Below are 23,097 nucleotides of genomic sequence, written 5' to 3' on the forward strand. Positions count from 1 at the left end.
CAGACCTATTTATAGGTCTTCTACAGAGATAATTACAAACGATGCTTTGTAAATGTTGAAAATGTTTATATTTTGTTAATATGACCATGCTGCTTTCTATGGTGAAATAAAACCTGCTTTCATTTACATTACAATGCGTCTATTTAATGGTCGCGGGTGCGGGGCGGGTTGTAAAAATAAAAACAGTGGCGTGGGGCGGGCTGGGGCGGGCCAATAATTTCATAAAAGCGGGACCCGCGGGTTGGAAAAAAACCCGACCCGCGCATCACTATCTGGCACCCTGGCTATCAGAATACATTTAACTAGTGCTGCTAGAGCCCCTAATTTCACATGCCTTAACATGGAGTTCCTTATAACCAGAGCTTTTTCAGGTTTCTCAGTGGGTGCTTCATTGAGGAGAGAAAACCTGTTAGACATGTGAAGCATTGCTAGGTTTGGCTTTGCGACTATGCTGCTGAGTCATTAACCATTAGCCCTGACATGAAGGCTTTAATGCCGAATTGTGGGGTTAATAACTCTACCTAAGGAATCAAGATTTTCCCTTACACACACTACATTACTCTTGATATCTGTAAACCTCTCTAGCATCTGGATGCAGACCTCATATCTAAAATCTTCAATGTCAGAGTGCGAACTAACATATACTTATCACAAGTATAATTAATGCTAACCATGGAGAAAGAATTACTTAACATCCTGCAACTCACACACTGTACAAGACAAATGTTTGGCATACATAATGATTACCTACCTACCTGACTGAATATGAGCTGGATATTAAAAAGTTATGAAGTGTTTTTTCTTTGCTTGCAGTTTGAAGATAGTGAACAAAATGCCTCCCCTGTAAAAAAAAACATAAGTGAATGAGCAAAATATTGAGGCTAAAGAGAAAACTAAACGTATAATTTGAACACAGATACAGGCAAGAAACTTGTGGCAAACACTTCCCATGTTGTTCCTTGAAACGATAAAAACTGATGAAATTGACCGTGGAATGGGTTATGTGGTAAAAAATACTAATAATAAATGATCTGAAAATTATTCTTTCTGACTCCAATCACCATGTTGTCCAGACTAGCTAAGACAAATGAACACACTAAACTAAAATGAAGAGAAAGCCAATTCTTTAAACAGGATGAACGCAGAGATGAGGTTTATTGTAGTCAGCGCAGAGTTATGAGATATTCACAAAGAACATTTTATCAACCACACAGAACACTGCTTCCACAAATAGTCTTTATATTTTTTCCTTGTCTTACATTATGACATCATCCTAAATTCAAAGAGTCGAAATACTCTACCTGCCGCTTCTTTCTTGTAAAGTTTAGGACCTTCCCAGACACAATTACACTCTTCCATTAAATCTTACAATTTATCATTCAACTTTAATATAAAACATATATAAAATTTTACACTGCGAAAGATTCTCATGTTATATTGAGAAGACATTGCATTTTGAAATAACAGAAATGGTGTTCAAAACTAATCATGATGTCACCTCATCTTTTACAAATACACAAATACATATAGGCATAAAAAATCCAACATTTAACTCACATTTTTCCAATTTGATGTGTAGGTGCTTTTCAGTGTTTTGATAATGATTTGACAGGCCTGGTTAATATGGTATGTACTTGTTCTAATGCAGACAATATCAGAATCTCATCAATTTGTCAAGGATGGCTTGGACTATTCCATACCTGAACACCAGAGGGACGTTCTGGCAGGCTTTGTGTTTTGTGCTCACGTGATTTTGACGGGACGATAGACATTGAGGCAGGACACTGTAGACTTTTTTGGGAGAGGGTCGATCGTGGTTGTCTTGAGGCATGTAGGAACAACAGTGCTGCTCAGGGAAATGTTGAAGATGTCTATCTGCTAGCTGTTCTGCACATTTCCTGTGCACCCTGCCAGAAATGGTGTCTGGTCTAGCAGCCTTCCGTGGATTAACTCTGCATAGAGTTCTCCTCAAGTAGGCCATGGATAGACACAGTACCTGGTCATTGGGGGGAGGGATGGTTTTCCTTGCCATCCCTCTGCTCCTGCTGGCTAATTTTTTACCTGCTTTAGAACCAGTTTAGAGCCACTGATGAGTGGCTCCGCACAATACACGTCGGGAATGTGTATCGTTTTTGAATGGAAACTTACCGATCATTGGTCAAGACACCTGTCACTCAAGATATACAGGTATGGAATCTTATGTGTAATGTGTAAAGTTCTCTGTTTAAATATAAGAAAATAACAGAATTAATTGGGGGGCACAGTGGCTTAGTGGTTAGCACGTTCGCCTCACACCTCCAGGGTTGGGGGTTCGATTCCCACCTCCACCTTGTGTGTGTGGAGTTTGCATGTTCTCCCCGTGCCTCGGGGTTTCCTCCGGGTACTCCGGTTTCCTCCCCTGGTCCAAAGACATGCATGGTAGGTTGATTGGCATCTCTGGAAAATTGTCCGTAGTGTGTGATTGCGTGAGTGAATGAGAGTGTGTGTGTGTCCTGAGATGGGTTGGCACTCCGCCCAGGGTGTATCCTGCCTTGATGCCCGATGATGCCTGAGATAGGCACAGGCTCCCCGTGACCCGAGGTAGTTCGGATAAGCGGTAGAAAATGAATGAATGAATGAAAGAACAGAATTAATCCACAGTAATCCATTCCATCCATCCATTCCAACTTTTCCCTGTAGCAGACTGTTGAACTTCATGTATACCTTGAGTGACAGGTGTCTTGTCCAATCACAAACTATACCAACCGCTTCCGGGTTGTCTGAAATGTCGTTGTGTTTTCTGATTTGTTAATGTGTTTTTTGATTTGTTAATGTGTTTTCTGATTTGTTAATGTGTTTCGTGCACCAATTCAGACAACCCGGAAGAGGTAGGTAGTGTTTGTGAATGGAAACTTACCGATCATTGGACAAGACACCTGTCATTAAAGATATACAGGTGAATGAAAGGTGTCTCGTCCGATGATGGTAAGTTTCTATTCACAAACTATACCAACCTCTTCTGGGTTGTCTGACTTGTTAATGTGTTTTCAGATTTGTTAATGTGTTTTCGGGTTTGTTCATTTGTTTTTGGATTTGTTAATGTGTTTTCGGATTTGTTAATGTGTTTTCGGATTTGTTAATTTGTTTTCGGATTTGGGAATTTGTTTTCGGATTTGTTAATTTGTTTTGCACTTCTCGGCCACCGTAGTATTTGCATTTTTTCCTCATTCATATTTGCCAGGAGGTGCCTTGAAAAAGCCTCACTTCTGTTGACAGTACTGTGCTTTTCCATGGCCAAACCATGCCTGATAATTGTTTTTTTCCACATGCAGTTGGTATCTTCTCTTTAGTATAGCAGAGTCTAAATGGAGCTGGTAAATCTCTAGATGCCTCAGGATTCTCACAGAGTCAGCCTCATCTCACTGGAGGTCCAAAATCTACATGACATGGAAGACAATCGGAGCTTGTACAATTTCTGGATGCCTCAGGATGGGTAGAGCAGCAGTGGAGAGGGATTAATGTAGCTGCTGTTCATAATATTAGCAAGTACTAGATGATAATGTGCATTTGGTCTGATGTAATAGAGCACAATGTTATGGGATGCATTATGTGTATGCCTGATTAAAGAGATGAGTTTTTAATCTACATTTATACTGGGAAAGTGTGTCTGAGCCCCGAACACTATCATGAAGACTATTCCCAAGTTTGGGAGCTAAATACGAAAATGCTCTACCGCCTTTAGTAGACTTAGATATTCTGGGAACTACCAGATTTTCAAAAGACAAGTTGCTGTCTAATATAACACCCAGGTCTTTCACTGTCGAGCTACTAGTAACAGTACATCCCTCTAAATGGAAGCTGAAGTGTGAGAGCTTCTGTGTACTGATTTTTGGACCGATAAGTAGTATTTCTGTCTTATCAGTGTTCAACAACAGAAAATTATAGGTCATCCAATCTTTTATCTCTATAACGCACTCAGTTAATTTGGACAATTTAGCAATTTCATCTGGTTTTGATGAGATATATAGCTGTGTATCATCAGCATAACAGTGGAAACTAATCCCATGCCTTCTAATGATGTTCCCTAAGGGAAGCAATCGAGAAAAGCAGAGGTTCTAGAACTGATCCTTGAGGGACCCCATAATTAACTGGCAATAAACTAGAGGATTTGCCATTTAATTCTACGGAATGATATCGATCAGACAGGTAGGATCTAAACCAACTTAAAGCCTGTCCATGAATACCTATGTAATTTTGTAAGCGATCTAGGAGAATGTTGTTATCTATAGTGTCGAATGCAGCATTAAGGTCTTGCTCCGAAGCTAAGAACAAGTCATTTGTAACTTTAACAAGTGCAGTTTCTGTGCTATGATTGAACCTGAAACCAACATTTTCTAGTATTTTAAACATAAATGGAAGGTGTGAAAGTTAGGTTTCTTAATGAGGGGCCTAATAACTGCCAACTTGAAAAATTTAGTGACGTAACCTAATGATAACCAGGTGTTAATAATATTAAGAAGAGGCCCACCAGCTGTATGTAACACTTCTTTCAGTAATTTAGTTGGAATGGGATTTAGTAAACAAGTTGTTGATTTAGCTGTAGTAATAACTTTATCTAGCTCTTCCTGTCCTGTACTTGTAAAACACTGTAGTTGTGAGTGTAGAATTTTAGGTGTACTAAAGTGTACTTTAGGTCTCTACTCAGTGTAGAGACTGAGTCACGAGATACTCTTATATGTTGAACATCAACTATTTTGTTCCTGATACTTTCAATTTTATCAGTGAAGAATCTCATGAAGTCCTCACTACTGAACTGTGATGGAATAGTGTGTTTGGATCTCTGTTTTTTTTGTTAATCTAAATAAATAATAGCCTTGATGCCCAATGACGCCTGAGATAGGCACAGGCTCCCCGTGACCCGAGGTAGTTCGGATAAGCGGTAGAAGATGAATGAATGAATGAATAAATAAATAATAAATAAAAACCTGGAATAGTTTTGGTTATTTTCTATAAATTTGCTCAGGTGCTCAGCCCTAGCAGCTTTTAGAGCCTGTCTATAGCCGGACATACTGTTCTGACGTAATTCTAAAAACCTCTAATTTAGTTTTTCTCCACTTTCGCTCGAGGTTACAGGTTTCTCTCTTGAGGGTGTGAATATGACTATTATACCATGGTGCAGGTGTTTTGTCTATAACCTTCTTTAATTGTATTGGGGCAACAGTGTCTAATGTGATAAGATAAAATTTAATGTTAAAAATTCTGTGGTAGACAGAGCCTGGAAGGGGGAGGGGGTGACTAAGGTCGGATTGATTATAGGGGATAGTCTTTTTAGACTGTTTTTTATTATCTTGTATAAATGTCTGCTCAGTCAATGTATTTGTATTTACTGTACAATGGTATAATTGTGCTGCAAAAGCAAACCACAAGGGAGTTTTAAATATAATTTTATGTAATATGTAAATACTTTATGTAAATACTCACCAAGATGGACATTTTTTGGCATTAATTTGTTTAGGATTCAGGAAGTGATCTGTGTTATGTTATGAAAGAATATGCATTGTGCCTCAATAGCCCTGCAGTAGGTGAAGTTCTGTGTGCACAGAATTGATGAATGTGCAGGGTACAAATTCAGCTGAAAATGCAGTAAATCTGGTTGTTTTAACCAATATTATCCTAAAGATATTTTTTTCAACTACATTTAAGTTCCCTGCTAACCTGCAATTTTGTAAATTCCCAGGTAATCCCATCAATTCCCATTAATTTCCATATATTCTCCTATTTTCCTATTAATTCTCATGGAGATATTACAGCCATGAAAATTCTTGGAATTTTGAAACCATAATAATGACTAATGTACTCTAATCTAAATGTTAGTTAGGCACATCAAAAGAGCAGCTGCATGGATTACGTGAGAATGTGAAAGAGAGCAGTTTTCTGTTGTGTATGTTCTGAGCTGCATATGTTTTTTTTTGTTGCTTTATTTTTGTTGGATTGTGTGCTGTAGTTTATTTTATTTAAGCAAGTATACACTTGCACTCTTGGGAAGTTCATTTCTTTACTCTGGAAACATCAGTGTCTTGATTTTATTTCTTCCATTTTATTTTACATTATATTATATTATACCATTTGCTATTTTATCATGTGATATTCTTTAAACTGTAATTCATTTCTGAAATTTCATTGGATGGGAAATAAGGTGGATAACAAACAAGCAGAACTGCCACTGTAAGGAAATACATGTAAAGGCAAGATACATATAAAAACATAGAAAAATGTTCTATGTTCCTCTTAATTCTAGAGTGGACTGAGAATTTCCATGTTATAGCTGGCAGAAGGAGTTGTGCTTCTAGTCAAACTATGAAGGAGCCTAGAAGAAAGCTGCGTGATTTGTCTGTGATTAGCCTGTCTCAAATGGTTGTTGGTGGCTTGAAGATTAGCAAGCTGCTCCTGATTGGGCGACGATTGCCTGTATCTGCTGTACATACACTGGATCCAACACAGGCAAAGTATCCTGTAAAGAATAAGTATCAGTATCCATGTGTGGCGTTCAACTATATCACAATACAAAAAAAAATGGCTTGGAAATGCAGGATGAACTGATGATACTTCACAAAGCTGAGTTCTAATGTATATAAGCAAACCTGGAAGTGTCAAAGTTCTGGAAAAGGCTCCCTCTGGTGAGCAGAAGGGGAGTTGTAGGTATGGTTGTAACATGACAAAAGACAGGACCTATCAAGGCAATCAGTGTAATAATCAGAACAATCACGATGATTCATACAGCACAGTGACATTCAAATGTCTGTGAAATCTTATGAAATCTCTGTGCATTATTGCATACCTCCTGTTTGAGTGTAAATTTGTGCAGCAATTATCATTCTGCTGAAATGGTGCTTTGGAGGATAAATACTTTTACTATTCTATTTACTATACTTATACTACTACTTTTTTGTGGGTATGTTTATATGCAGACCAATTATCTGACAAGTCATTCAAATAAAAATAAAACTGTCATGTATGCACCTTTAAACAGTAGATACTGAAAACTGATTAGATATATGCAATACAATTTGTGTCTGATCAAAAGATGTAGCTAATGCAAAACAGAACTGACTGCAGTTTCAAATTGTTACAAATCAGAATTTTTGTGAGAATTGTGGTGGAAAAATTCTTTGACATTTTGATGTTTTGCTGATCTGTCATGGACTTCATTTACTTAATTTTCTGTTGGTTTAGTTTCTGTTTATTTTATTTTTTTGCTTGGAGCAGAAAGAGCTCAGAAGGACACAGTCAATAATCCAGAGGTCATGCTCTGCAACCATGTAGGGCAAGATATGAATCTGTCTCACTGTCAAAAGCTTTTTACATTAAACTGAAGATACAACGGGGGGCACGGTGGCTTAGTGGTTAGCACGTTTGCCTCACACCTCCAGGGTCGGGGTTCAATTCCCGCCTCCACCTTGTGTGTGTGGAGTTTGCATGTTCTCCCCGTGCCTCGGGGGTTTCCTCCGGGTACTCCGGTTTCCTCCGGGTACTCCGGTTTCCTCCCCTGGTCCAAAGACATGCATGGTAGGTTGATTGGCATCTCTGGAAAATTGTCCCTAGTGTGTGATTGCGTGAGTGAATGAGAGAGTGTGTGTGTGTGTGTGTGTGTGCCCTGCGATGGGTTGGCACTCCGTCCAGGGTGTATCCTGCCTTGATGCCCGATGACGCCTGAGATTGGCACAGGCTCCCCGTGACCCGAGGTAGTTCGGATAAGCGGTAGAAGGTGAATGAATGAATGAAGATACAACAGACTAGAATGTTATATGCTGAAAGTTATGCTGCTCGATGAACTGTGTCTGCCCTTTGCTAACGCAAGGTCTATTGCCACTCATTGCTGTGGGTGGAATATCATGTTTATGGTACCATATGGTTTATGGTATGGTATGGTACTATTGAAATTGCCAAGTTTTATGGCAAAACTTGAAGCTGTGCTATACAGAAATGAGGTCTTGATATGTTCAGGTTTGGCTGTCCATTTAAACTTTTTTCTCTCTGCAAGAGCTTATGAATACAAGAGATCTTTGATTATATGATGGAAGTGAATTATATATAAGTGAAGAAATTGCAGTAAGTAATTGACCACCTTTTGCAGACATTCTCTCTCACAAGATGACAATCTCTTTATCTTAGAATCGGCATTTGTTTTTACTGAGCTTCCATGTATTTTTTTTTTTTTTTTGGATGCTTTCAAACTCTTTTGCTGTATTCTTTTGTTCTGCTTTTCCATTGTGACACCCAATACATGTTGTCTACATATGTTCATACTTCATTCAGTCCCTCTATGACGCTGTGTGATTTTTTTCTGATGCTGATGTAATTCCAAAGAGTAATCTTTTATGGTAGAAAACCACATGTACCAAATAGTGTGTTAAAGGTGCAGCACCCGGTTCTGTTTGCATTCAGCTTCACCTGCCAGAAGCCTTTGTCAAGCATCTAATTTCAGGTTTCAAGTATCAGATGCCAGACATCTCACAGGTCATTCACAGGTACCCACTGCAGTCTCACCTTTGTGGAACCTGATATTATCAACTGCAATTGTAGCCCATCTGGGTTGTCTAGAGTGGTTATCTGGGTTACTGTGGACTTTTTTCAGTTTGAACCAGGCTGGCTCTTCTTTGTTGACCTCTGTCATTAACAAGGCATTTTTGTCCACAGAACTACCACTCCCAGTAAACTCCCAGGATAATCCCAAGATATCACATTTATTAGATTTAAAAAAAAAAAAAAGACAATTGGCATACAGTATCTACAAGAAGTTGTGCACACACAACTGAATACATTTGATCAATTGATAGCTACATCCCACTCCCCTTAAAAAAATCAGTATATCTCAAAAACTACAAGGTGTATTTGAATAATTCTTGTACCCAAATATATTTAACACATGAGACTTAGCACATAAAATGAGTATATATACAGTGGTGTGAAAAAGTGTTGGCCCCTCCCTGATTTTTTTTTTTTGTTTGCATGTTTGTCACACATGTTTGCATGTTTCAGATCATCAAACAAATTCAAATATTAGTCAAAGATAACACAAGTAAACACAACATGCAGTTTTTAAATGAAGGTTTTTATTATTAAGGGAAAACAAAATCAAACCCCACATGGCCCTGTTTGAAAAAGTGTTTGAAATTGTCAATTTCTCTAGCCACACCCAGGCCTGATTACTGCCACACCTGTTCACAATCAAGAAATCACTTAAATAAGACCTGACTGACAAAGTGAAGTAGACCAAAAGATCCTCAAAAGCTACACATAATGCCAAGAGCCAATGAAATTCAGGAACAAATGACAAAGAATGTAATTAAGATCTATCATTCTGGAAAAGGTTATAAAGCAATTTCTAAAGCTTTGGGACTCCAGCGAACCACAGTGAGAGCCATTATCCACAAATAGCAAAAACATTGGAGAACATTCCCAGGAGTGGCCAGTCGACCAAAATTACCCCAAGAGTGCAGCAATGACTCATCCAAGATGTCACAAAAGACCCCACAACAACATCCATAGAACTGCAGGCCAAAACCTTTTCACTTCACACCACTGTGTATATATAGATATATTACCAGGTCAGTGGAAATCTGCAAAAAAAAAAAAAAAAAACCTGACATAATTTTACAATTTTAGAAATTATGTCTCTTTGAATTCATGTTCAGGGTAACAACTATCTCTATATATACATCTCACCATTAACTTTTTAAATTTGATTTATCTTTTGTGTATCGGATGTATTATAGAAAGGGTTTTGTAGAGGAATGTTAAGGCTCATTCTCCTGTACCATGTTAGCACACCTGTGAATCTGAGTTTTCAATTAAAACTTAAAGGCAGGGTCTCCGATTTTTGAGAAATGCTTCAGAAAACCGAGTCGGGCTGAATAATAAAAAAATCAAAAACAAAATTCAAAACAAACGTGTAGCCAATGAGCAAAAAGGGGGGGGTCTTATCAATATGGGCGGAGAGAGTGTTCAGTGCGCATGTGTGACATTAGCAGAAAGCGGTTTTAACATTGACATGGAGGATAAAAGCAAAGAAAGAAAGCGAAGAAAGGCTTATGATAAGGCAAGAAGCAGGACCCGTGTTAATATAGGATCAGCTTTCCAGCGCTGGAGAGAACTGAAGGAGCGGGTAGTTGGCCGCACATTCACAGATTGGAGTTTCCTGAGTCAATAACTCCTGAGCTAAACGCTGTTACTACACAAATAGCACCTCTTTTCTATCGTAGTAATGTAGAGAGGCCGCGTTTTGCTAGAAACAGCGTTTAGCTCAGGAGTTATTGACTCGGGAAATTCAACTTTACTTTTTTTTGCTTTGTTTTGCTTTGTTTCTGTGGCAGGACGAGTGACTCCGATTACGTCACGGTGCAGGTGCAGCGTTAGCTTATTGGCAGCTCCACAGAGCTATAAAAACAGGAGCATGCACGGTTACCTGGGATGTGTCACTTGGTTACTTGCTACGTCACTAACGCGCTTCCGTCACTTCCCGGAACTAGATGAAATTGCTTGAGACGAGACGGCGATTGGTTTGAAGAGCACTTCTGCCTTGACCCTACAAGTCGCGCTGCAATGTCTGTTTAGTATCGTCACATAAATCGGGCATAGATATCGGAGAAGCTGTGAGAACCTGACGCAGTGCTGGATCACTGTTTTGTAACGGCGTTTGCTGTGAAAGATTCCATTGGCTTTCTATAAAACGTTGATGTCTGCGATTGGTGTCGTAACGGCCCGTAATTATTCCAGTCGGCGTGCTCCGCGTTTGTATGACTGCAGTGCTGTCCTGTTTCCAACCGGGTTTCCATTCGGGTTTCCAATCGGGTTTCCAACCGGGTTTCCAGATCTGTTTTCAAACCTGCTTCCAAGTTTATCTGTTGTTTATTTTCTTTTTGTGGCTGTTCCATATTTTGTCTTTTTAGTTTTACAATATATTATTTTTTAAGTATTTCATTTGAAATGTTGATTTGATTCTTTGGCTTACTGTTGTTCTTCAGTTGCATTTGGTTTTGTATTGCTTCTGGGGTTTGAACAGTTAGTCTGGATTTCGTGATTTCTTGTCCAAGTTATTTTATTTTAACTGTATTGGATTTAGTTTTTATTTATATAATTTGGTTACAAAGTTTATTTCCTTTTTTTTCTTTTTTTTATATTTTGTAGAAGTTGATTTATTGGAGCAACTATTTACTGGTTGTGAGAATTTAATTATTTACTTTTGTTTTCTTGAGTTGACTCAGTCTTTAAGGTGACTGTGGTTGATGTATGTTATCTTTTTTTGGCAGGGCCTGAGCACTAGGGGTGGAGGACTGGCTTTCTGTGGTGGTACTTCCTCACAAGTGTGTTGTGACTATCTCACTGTGGGTGTGCGTAAACAGTGAAGTGCAGTGATTCACCTATGAGTGTGGCCTTTTGCTCTGTTTTCCTGTACTGGTAAGCTTTAGTCCCTGTCCCCTAATTTGTTCAAGAAAGATCTGTAGCTTGTTTGGCTGAAGGTTTCTTTATTTATTTTAATGTTTTAATGAGAGTGTCAATAAAGAGGACTTTGTATTGTGACTTATGTCTCTGACTCTAATTGGTGATACGAACTTGTGTATGCCAGTGGTAGGTGTCCCTTTCAAATTCTTTGGGTGAAATTCCCAAGGTGGCGTAGTCGAAATCAATATCTATCTTGTTTGTATTTTAGTAATTGCTCTAGAACCCTTAACACCCCTCCCAACGCCACATTTCACAGAACTAATATATGCCGTCCTTTGCATTATTATGCTTGTGTGTCATTTTTGATTGTTTGTTTATCTGCAATCGTATTGTTCTTCCCTTCAGCTATGATAGACATTTCTTTCCATTATTTGCCTGGGTTACGTATGTATGTGTGGGCGGAGCTATCATTACAGGGGTGGGACCCATTTGGGTTGGGGCGGGTTTGTTTTGGTGATTTCAAATGTCAACATTGGCTTTCAAAAATCGGAGACCCTGCCTTTAATGTATTTAATTCGTCACTATAAGGTGTTCATTCCATCCAAATATAATTATTTAGGGTTTGTTTTAGAAACTTTCTTCTAAATAATGTAGTTACAGAAATGTGCATCATGTCACATCTGCCACGCTTCCAGGTTGAAGTGAGCTACAAGTGTAACCCAGCACGTGTACAGAAACAATTCTGTAGATAACTGCATCATTGAATTTAAAGGTCTGGGACGTTTAACTGAAATTTTATTTATTTTTTTTTTGACATGGCTCTGGAAAGTTTCAGGCAATAGAATTAAATGGCAATCCCCAAATTCGCATCACTCCAAGCAAAATCCAGTTGCTTTCTTTGTTTTTTAAGCCTCTCACGGACACAAAGTATCATTCATTCATTTTCTACCGCTTAGCCGAACTACCTCGGGTCACGGGGAGCCTGTGCAGGCAGGATTCACCCTGGACGGAGTGCCACCCCATCGTAGGGCACACGCACACACACTCATTCACTCATGCAATCACACACTACGGACAATTTTTCCAGAGATGCCAGTCAACCTACCATGCATGTCTTTGGACCGGGGGAGGAAACCGGAGTACCCGGAGGAAACCCCAGAGGCACGGAGAGAACATGCAACCTTCACACACACAAGGCGGAGACGGGAATCGAACACCCAACCCTGGAAAAAAACCCCCAACCCAACGAAAAATAGTTTTTTTAGTGACATAGACATGGGATTACCAGAAACGAGCTATAGAAAAAGCTTTGTATTGGAATATGATTCATAATTGGGAAGCACCAAAGGTAAGAACAAATTTAGTGTTGTGACTGTATGTCAAGTAATTTTTTTGCTTCTAGTTCTGTGGATTTTGTCTATAACTATGTCTTCCGGTAGGCTATATACAGTGATGCCTCGAGATACGAGTGCTTTGTCATACGAATTTTTTGAGATACGAGCTGTGATTCGACCAAATTTTTGTCTTGATATACGAGCAAATTTTTGAGATACGAGCATCCAAGCCGCCCCCAACAACCACGTGTGCTCTGTTTCCCCCGCCTCAGCTACCCGCATCTCACTCGGTTAAAGCCGACTTTTCATTGCGTACCTCAAACGACGGCCGATAAAACGGAAGTCATTCATTTCCTATGGAGAGTCGCAAAGGCGCTGTGTGAGGTGCTGGCCATCTGTGGATCCGTAATTTTCGGATCCGTTAAAAAAATTTAACTTGTGCGACTACACCGCATCCGATATGTCCGATATTTTATTAAAACGACCGGCAAATGTTAGTGAGGAAAGAGTGACAAAAAAGGCAAAAACAAGTGAAGAGAAAAGCGATGAAGAAAATTAAGCAAAATTCATGTAAAGAAAACAGAAATTGTAGCAATTAAGTTCAGTTAAGAGAATTTCAGTTCTGTCAGGACCACTTTGTCAAATGAGAATTTATTAGATGATATGCATACAGTTAGTGTTCGCGGTATGATTCTGTTCTGGACAAAAATCCACGCGCCAGTCCGTGCGCATGCATGGTCAGAGCGAGAAGTGCAGCGACTAGAAAGCAGAATAAACCTCCCGTATAACAGAACCACTAATCATGCATAGTATTAAATATGCTCGCTTACGCGTTTTTGAAAAGTAATAAATGTATGAATGGATAAATAAATAATTAAATACTTAGAGAGAGAGAGAGAAAAATATGTGGAGATTTATGACGTAAGCTGGTACAAGGAACACGGGTTCCGGCATGGTGGAGTCGGGGTTGGTTGGAGGAGGGAGTTTAGATCGCAGCAGCAGCGAAGCGCTAGAGCGGCTCTATGAGTGGGAATTTAAATGGTCGGGTAATATGGATGTCGTAACCGGATTGGTGCGCGTCGTGGACAGCTGATTAACAGCTGATGCATGCTTGACGACGTGGCCTGCCTGAACTAACGCGATGCTTGATTTAAGTTCGTTAATTTTAGTGAAGTTTAGTTAAGTGTAAAGTAGCATTAAGAGTGTACAGTAGTGAGTAAGTGAACAAAAGCGAAAGTGTACGTACGAGACAAAATTCCTCCTGTTTACTCCTCCCTCAACCTCCGTGCGCATCTTCCGTAAAGTAAAACCAGTTTATTTTTTTAACATTCTCTTTTATTACTGTATGTTTTTATACAGTATTTGTCATTTATAAATACAGGTACTGTACATTTTTCATATTCAAAACACATAAACAAAACAACTGTAGTGGAATTTTGCGAGCTGGAACGGATTAATGGGATTTCAATTCATTTTAACGGGGAAAATTATTTTGAGATACGAGCAAATTGAGAAACGAGCAAGGTCACGGGACGAATTAAACTCGTATCTCGAGGCATCACTGTACCCTGAACAATGCTGTGGCAGTTTCCATGGCTAAGGGTAGGCCCTTAATGGGTACCAGTTTGTATGAACTGGAAAAGCAGTCCACTATATCTAGTATAGCCGTAGCTGGTAGCTGTGGAGGTTGGTTATGAAGTCAATAGATATGTGGGACCATGGGTGCTAAGGCATAGGAAGGGGTTCAACTAACCCAGTGGGGAGTCTTCGCCTATGTATTTCCCCCATTAGGTCCCAACGAAATGGAGAGATGGAGATCAGAGATAAAGGCAATATGGGTTGCCTCTACCCATGAAAGAAACATAGACACAGTGATACAGATTCAGGAGATCAGTGAAAAAGTGCTTTTTTGTTTACCAGGACCAATTCTTTTTGGGGGAGAGGAGCGAATTTGTGTGGTGTAGTTGGCTCTGCCATCACAGGGTTCAGAACTGGAAAGGTTGACAGGATTGTGTCACCTGAATAGGGTGTCAGCCTTGCTGTTCATGGAACCAGGCCAAAATGTGTCTGTACAATTAAACCTGGTAAAAAATAGCGCCCACTTAGCCTGATGGGGATTAGATCTCTTGCTGCCTTTGATGTATTCTAGGTTTTTGTGATCAGTAGTGATCAGTAATCACCAGGAAGGCACAGCATGCTCCCTCAAGCCAGTGCCTGCACTCTTCCAGGGCTGCTTTGATGGATAGAAGTTACCCACATTATAATTGGCCTCAGCTGGTGTTAGCTTCCTGGAAAAGTAGGCACATGGGTGTAACTTGGCTGGCATACCTTGGCATTGAGATAAGACTGCCCCAATGCGTGAATTGAAGGCATCTACATCTACTATTAAGGGGAGGTCAGGGTCTGGATGCCTAAGGACTGGAGCCTTGGCGAATCTTTTTTTAAGCCCCTCAAGGCTGCCTGTGTGTTGTCATGCCTCTGAATCTTCCTGGCCATGTCTAGCAGCCCTCTAAGTTACCATTCAAATTGGCAGCTCGGAAGGAGTGAAACAGGTTGATGCCTAGGGAGTCTCCCGGTTGGCAAACAGGACATTGGGAACGAGGTTACCCCTGTTCTGTCCTTCCTCATCTACCGCCTTCCTTAGTGGAAAGTGGGAAGGCTGTTGCAAACCATGGCCAGTCATGCCCCAGTAGGAGTGGCACCGAGAGGTCTGGAATTAACCCTACCAGCAGTGGTCACTCCCCTGTGACTGGCTTGCTGTTGACTGCCACCTTTAGTTGGGGTGCCTGAGGTGGAGCTGACTCACAGCTGAGTCCACAACCAGCTAGCCAGTGGGTATGGGCTCTACTAGTATAGTTGCGCTCTTGCAGCAAGTGGACCACAGACAAACAGCACAGGATCAAGGATCAAATGGAGTCAATGGAATAAGGTCTTTGCAGCCCCAAATGCAGCAGATCTTGATACACTGTGTATTGTGATACATTCCATTCCATAACAAACATTAAATTTTTTTGTGAAACTGTCAGTAGGTACTCACAACTCTTAAAAAGGGAGCACCCCACAAGCCTTGAGATGCTCCAACCCAGCTGTCTGGCCATTATGATCTAATATTAAATCTAAGATATCAACCATGAGAACTTCACTTATCTTCTAATTAATCCCAGACGTAGCTGATTAAACTGAGCACTAAAACTGAAACAGAATTTATTTGGCAATCACACATACAAGGATTAAGTTATGACTGACAACATAGACAGAAACTAGAACTTAATAAGGGGTGCTCAGTGATGCCCCTTTTCCACCGAGGCAGTTTGAGTGCTGGTTCGGAGCCAGAGCCTAATTTGGAGCCAGTTCTTTCTGTTTCGACAGCCAAAGCACCGGCTCTGAACCAGGAAAAGTGGTTCTTAAGTAGCACCAAAACGTTGCTGGTCTAGACTTAAGAACCGCTTGTGTTAGGGGCTGTGGGCGGGGCTACTGTTAGCGTACTGTTAATGTACCTTAAGTATACTAATGTTTAATACACTTTTACTTTACCGTGATATGATACATTATCAGCAAACATGATAGTAAATAGCTACAGGCTAACTTTTTTCTGTGCTAATGATAAAATAACGTTATGCACTTTCTCCATTACAACCTCCATTTATACAGATTACATGGAGCTGCACGTACACTTCGGATTCGCCGCGTTTGCATGTTAATGTAGGTTCACAAAGCCATTAGCATTAACAGTAAAGCAACGTCCGCCATTGTTGATGTGTTTGTGTTTGCCGCTGCTGCGCTAAAGTTGCTGTGTAACGTGACACGTATACAGTGACGTCAGACTCGACTCTGTGACGGCTCTCTAGCCGGTGGAAAGGCAAACCGGTTCTTAGAAGGTTCGCCAGTAGAAACAACTTTGAACCAGCACCAGTGCTAGCTTTGAACCAGCACCCGGTTCTTTCTGGTGGAAAAGAGGCATTAGACATGTGAAAAGATCATTTGATTTTCAATGGAAAACAAGTAATGTAGCCAAGTTCCGATATCAGTATATCCATGATGGCGTTTCAGCAGACTGAACCTTGAGATGTGTTGGAAAAGTTTATGACTTGTAGAATGTAAGGCAGATTTAAATCATATAGAGATACTCTGTAAATAATTATCTAAGGGCAGCTTGATACTTCAAAAGTCTATTCTTGCCTAACTAAGAGTTCAGTGTCACTGTAAGGTATTATTTTCATCCTGCTTTATAGCTAAAAAGTTCAGTACATACAAATTGCCGCATTCAGGCAAGAATAAGATATTCACACTTAGTCGTTAAGGTAATGCAGAAGGGCCCAGAAATGGCAGCTTGGTGGTCCTAATCAGTACCTTTGTAGAGAAAGGAGGGTCCAGAAGAGAGAGACTGAAAGACAAATACTGCTTTCTCTTCATCAATGTATTTATAATTCGGCAGCATTCTACATTTTGTCTATGCAATAGTGTACTTATGGCAGACTGATTTATTGGTGAGGACCAATTATGTTCCATTGTCATGATTGCCACTCAGGCAGTACTATCTGGGAGCTTAAGCTAGTTCGAAATAAGATTTGCTCCTATTGCACAGACGGCAAGCAGTCAAGCATGCTAAACAGGAATTCAAGTGGTATTAAGTGCTAATCTAATTCCTCTCCACTGCTTCTCTCATGCTACCCATCCCGAGGCATCCAGCAATTGTACCAGCTCTGATTGTCTTTTGTGTCATGAAGATTTTGGACCTTCACTGAGATGAGGCCAACCATATAAGGAGCCTGAGACATATAGGGATTTACCAGCTCCAGTTGGTCTCTGCTTCATGAAATATTCAAACAAACTAAGAGGAAATGCCAAATACATGTGTTTTTTTTTCAGGACAACAACCACTTTTGTTGTAGGTTGTTGACCAATACACAATTGTTGGACTGTATATTATATTCACATCCTCCAGTGTCACCTACATGAGGATGGGTTCCCCTTTGAGTCTGGTTTCTTCCTTTACCATCTAAGGGAGTTTTACCTTGCCACAGTTTCCTCAGTCACCTCAGGCTTGCTCACTGGGAATAAATACAAACATTTAAATAAATCTAATATTAATCTTGAATCTTTATATTAACTTTTTGTTTTATGTTTATGTTCTGTAAACCTTCTTTGAGACAATGTCCATTGTTAAAAGTGCTATACAAATAAATTTGTTATACACTGCTATACAAATAAATTTGTTATACAGATAACCTTAGGAGCAGGGTCAAGACCAGGTGCAGGGGCAGAAATGCAAATCCAGGGATGAATGAAGTCTGGGCATGACCTTTCTATCCCTAACTCTAACACTCTTTCAAAGTTTACGTGTGTGTTTATATTTTTGGGAGTGAGTGAACAATGAAATATGTTAAAGAATTTAAAGAATTTCTTTCAGGATTAAAAAAGTTCTCATGCTATCCCCTGAGAGAAGAGGACAGAGGCTGAACCTATAGCTGTATAGGTGTAATTTTGTTTGTGATGCAAGGAGCCAGTAAGGATTTATGAATGATATGGTCTTTGCTGCCTGTGACATTCTTACTCTTTGATCTTCAATTATCCACAGGTACACTGTCAAGTATAAGAAGTTTTGCTGAGAATTTTTCACCTACTGCTCTTCACGGATTCCAACCTGCCTATCCTCATTCCAATTCAGACACAAGGAATCTGTCATCACATCAATCACATCGTTACAGCTGGGTAATTAATGACAAAGTCCTCAGGAATTCTGTGATGAAAAATTATTCTTCCATGCATTAACTTTAAATTTCTTGACCATCCTGCATTGTTACACAATATGTTGAGAGAGAACCTGCTTCTTAAGAGATAGTGCTTCCTCTGAATCAAATGTAAAAGTAGCACTTGGTTTTTGCATGTGCTGTTTTGGTTGTATGTCAGACTCTCTTGTGAGATTCCAAAACTTGCATTATAGGAGAAAAGAGCAGACCTTTGTAAATAAACCAACAACTGAGGAAAAATTCTGCTTTTTAGTTAACACTGTAGGGATACCCAGAGCTCTGAAACAGAAATTGGCTAGAAGAGACGCTCTGCTACAGCTTGCTAAATCACACAGCTTTAGTAATCATTTTAGTTATAGTAGTAGTTTTATTTATCTCCTATTAGAATCAACCATCTTGTTAGAGAGACTTCATTGCAATCTTGACTTTGACAAGAATAATAAAGCATAAAACTAAATTTGATAATTTATTAAAATATCTCTCAACTGGTAACCCTGCTAGTATTCATTCTCAGTGCATCCATCCTAAGCTTGTAGTAATCATATCCACAAGATAATAAATCTTTAGGAGTATGACTTACAGTCATTCAAGTTTCTTGTATTACATTAAATACTGAGTGAAATCACAAAGATAAATGCATTCGTTCTGCTTTATGCTTGCCATAGTTAACCATAGTCTGAATACGTATTTGTGCCAAAATTACAGGTGTCAGGCTAAGAATGATCTGCAGTTTATGATGTTTAGTTTTTAGCACATGGCTTATATTTACTTAAAATTTAAGTAAACATCAGGGCTCTCAATCTTTGAAGACAGGCAAGAGTGACATCTCCAACACAAACACCCCATTAAAAAAAAAGGATCACTGAACACAATTTAACCAAATACAAAGTATTTATTCAATTTCCATTTATTAATTTGTGTGCGTGTGAGAGAGAGAGAGAGAGAGATTATGACTGGTGGTGTTTATTGTAAGTGTTTGTTGCCTTTTTGGACTCCTTTATCATTTGTAATGTTGGCTCCTATTTAAAACAATTCGGCTCAAGCCCAGCCATTTATAGGGTTATGATTGAGGACAGTGTCCCGTCCAGAGACAAGCTGTTTCATGTTGAGCAGGTGTTCTGAGCAGTGAACATGTTCTGAGCAGGTGTTGTCATAAAGCCGGGGCCCCCTGGCACCATCACCATCTCCAGTTTGAGAACCACTGGCCTAGACTACTTGTTCTGAGCAGGTGTTTTCAGTGAACAGGCTGTAAAACTGTTGGCTAAGTTACAGACACTCGTGAAAAACTGATGCTGATTTATCTGGGAAACATTCTCTAACAGCAGTCAAAATTTCATTGTTTGTGTCAAACAAGTTGTGAATTTGTTGTAACATTAAAACAGGAGATCATGACTTACTCTATGCTAAAAGTGATGCTCGCAACTCCAGTGGTTTTCTCTGGGAACGAGGATGATGGTGAACAATTCCAGGATATCGTCGCTGTCGGGCGGAATCCTCGTATCTCCAAAACCATTATTTTTCAGGAAATTAAAAAAACGGCGTATTTTTTAAACGGAGTTATTAAACATTGTATCGTTAAAGTTATTATACCTTATATTGCTATCATATACTGTTGTGTACCAACATTAACACATCATTTTCCCAAAGTCATGTTTTATCGGAGATACAAGCTTTATGACTTGGGAGCAGGGAGATACGAGATTATGCTGTCATTGATAAAATTGTACAGACACCGACGTCGCTGCTGCCAGCAGTGTTCAATAAAGTCTGCGTTCACGTTGAGCCTTTTGACAAGAGACAAGGCTTCAATAGTTAACCAAAGCTAATGACTGTAGTTACATACATCTTCCTAAACTCTATTTTAAAGGTTTAAGAGCTATAAGTGAAGCAATACAAAACACGATAAGCTGATTAGGCTGTCTAATAGGTGGAAATTAGTCTAATCTGTTCGCAAACTTACCTTCGTGGTTCACGGGTTTCTTTCTGCACAGAAGCATTACAGCTATCGATTTTTAACAAAACAGGCCTACTCAAATGTATCTAACCTAACTATTTTCACTTGTTAGTGTCCAAAAAACAGTGTTTTACATGCACAGTGCCAAGAGAGGCTTTGTCTATAAGTAAGCTGACTTAAAGTCAGTAAAATAATAATAAAAACAATAATTTAATAGTGGTATTCAAAACATTCAATTTAATTCAAGTATTATATTATAAAAAACATTTTAAAACGTCAATGAACATGTATAATAAGCAGTAATAAATAGTAATAAATAGATATTTAAAATACATAAATAACACAGATAAACATAGATAAAATCATAGTTAAAGGAATAAAATAAAATAAAATTAATAAAGGTCAAATTATCGTTTCACTACGTTATACGGCATGTTTACCTATAATAACGAGGCAAAAAGCCAGCCAGCTTGCTTAAAGTGATGAGCATGATGGAAAAGGCAGCTACTTGTTGAACATAACGGTTTGCCTTGACATTGTAAGATACAATCCTATCTTATCTGCAATGCACAGGGTTTAGTCCGCGCTGCAGTGGATTGTCTTGTGCTAAATTCCTGTCCTCAGTCGAGCACCAGAACTAGCGGGGGTCAAGATTTTTTCTTTGAGCCCCACGAAAATCACTTTAGATATCACTTTAAGACGTGTTGATTCGTTGCGACTCTTAATCTTAATCTGTCTTGCACTGTTAAGTCGCAGTGTTTACTTCAGGAATGCACAGACTTGATTGGCTGAGCGGTATCACGTGGGATGGCTTAACTCGCATACAATTGGTCTGTGCATTTCCACTACCACTACCGTAAAGATTGCAAAAGATGCACCGGTTCAAATGGAAGCACCCCGTCAAGTTTTATATCGTAACCTTTTGTTTTGGCTGTAGGTCCGGGTCCGGATTGGGCAGCTTCTGGGTCCGGACCCGGACCGCCTGTTAGTGACCTATGAACTAGAAGAAAGAAAATTTGGTTTATACCAAACATGCCTGCCAAATCTGTTATTGTCTCCAAATAATTAAATTTTAGACTCATCTGTTCAAAGCACATTATTGGAATTGGCCATGGTGGTAATGGTACCTGTCTAGTTGTATATTTTAGATGAGATAGCAGCACTTACCCACTGACATTTTGATCAAAATTTAGCATTTAGTCTGTTCCCTACACTGCTATGTGTCAAGATAAAGGAATCATGTGTTGAACCAGGCCAGCATGCCACAATGTTTGTGAGGGTCATGTTGGAGTCACATATGATTTGCACATTAATAGAATGCACATGCTTTCTATTAACATAAGCAAATTCATTTTCAGATGGTGCCCTTATAGCAACGTAAGTGCAGTCAATTGCGCCGATTACATTTGGGAAGCCAGACATTGCAGCAAATTGCATTTTAATTTCGGCATGTTCTCGCACAGTGTATGGGAACCTGATGTATCGACTACCCATATTAAGAATACCATTCAAAACGACAGATATTATAGCACTCGGGGACGGCTGTGATATACCAGGCCTATAGGGTGAGATGATAGATTCCAATAGAATTATTTCATATACAAAAAGGTCTTAAAGACAAAGTTGAGGATTACTTATATTTACTTTTTTACTTTTTTTTAATACAAATAATTTACCTGTTTTCCAATTCACGCTGGAAACAGCCGGTTGCCAAGAACCCCAGAGTGGTGAGGACTTGTATTTGGACTGGGATGGCATGGTTCCGGCGTGTTGCCCTCTCTAATACTGGACCCAATTCAGCACATAGATCCAAGAGCACAGCTCTAGGGAATCTAAATCGGGTTATTAGCCAGTCATCATCATGGCCAGGAAATCATCATGGTCCCCGAAAACTCGTTCTCTCCTTATTCTGCCATTGGCGTAATCCTCCAACAGTGCCATCATGAAGCATTACATACCTGGGTCACCGGAGGATTTATATGTTTCTAGCAATTAGACTGATCGTTAACGCCTAAAAATCACAGAATTAATTTGTGGGCGAAAATAGTTTTTTGTAATGAACACCGTAATAGTTAGGACCGATGATGAGTAGCGATTGTGCTTCATGACTGTATTTGCAGACTTTGACATTTTATGATGTATGCACATTAAGGAAAATATTTAGTTTTTACACTGTGTTCTTCAGTTCTCTAATAAAATGGTATTTCATGCTTTTCTGTATCACATGTAGTCGCGCCGTCTTCTCCTGCGCTCCCGTTGTGGACAACGTGACTGTAAGGCAGCTCTGATTATTAGTATTATTATTATTTTTTTTAATACATTTTGAATTACGTTTGGATTTTACTAGATGTATATAGCCTAAAACAATCGGCACAAACAACACTGTTGGATCTAATCTTCATGATAATGTGGATATAATGTATGAAATGGAGTGAAATTTAAATGTCATTACTTCTTATAATCGTTCTTCTCACATTTATTTTCTACAATCTAACTTCAGTTCACGACCTCACCATCTGTGTAGCCAATTCCCTTTGTCTCCAGAATGTGCGTATGCACGTCTCAGTTTGCTTAAAGGTGCGCACATTCTCCCGTCAAGTTTGTTTTTTATAGATCACAACCTTTGCGTGGGAACTGG

At 39.4% G+C, this 23,097-nt stretch overlaps 1 protein-coding gene across 5 annotated transcripts in view; it reads left to right on the plus strand.

The window, feature by feature from the left end:
- drp2 (dystrophin related protein 2) overlaps positions 1–23,097 on the plus strand; it is a 148,012-nt gene that overhangs the window by 23,774 nt on the left and 101,141 nt on the right. For 2 of the 5 annotated variants that reach the window (XM_060884401.1, XM_060884407.1), the window contains exons 1-2: positions 10,179–11,436; positions 18,334–18,467. The exons of 1 other annotated variant lie outside the window; for it this stretch is intronic. The gene's annotated coding sequence lies outside the window, so the exon portion shown is untranslated. Of the gene's footprint in view, positions 1–9,900; positions 10,145–10,178; positions 11,437–18,333; positions 18,468–23,097 lie in introns of those variants that run through there. 2 more of the 5 variants (XM_060884402.1, XM_060884403.1) reach the window with 2 other exon arrangements.

The sequence above is a fragment of the Tachysurus vachellii genome, chromosome 13 (assembly GCF_030014155.1).
Source record: "Tachysurus vachellii isolate PV-2020 chromosome 13, HZAU_Pvac_v1, whole genome shotgun sequence".
In the NCBI taxonomy this organism is placed as follows: Eukaryota; Metazoa; Chordata; class Actinopteri; order Siluriformes; family Bagridae; genus Tachysurus; species Tachysurus vachellii.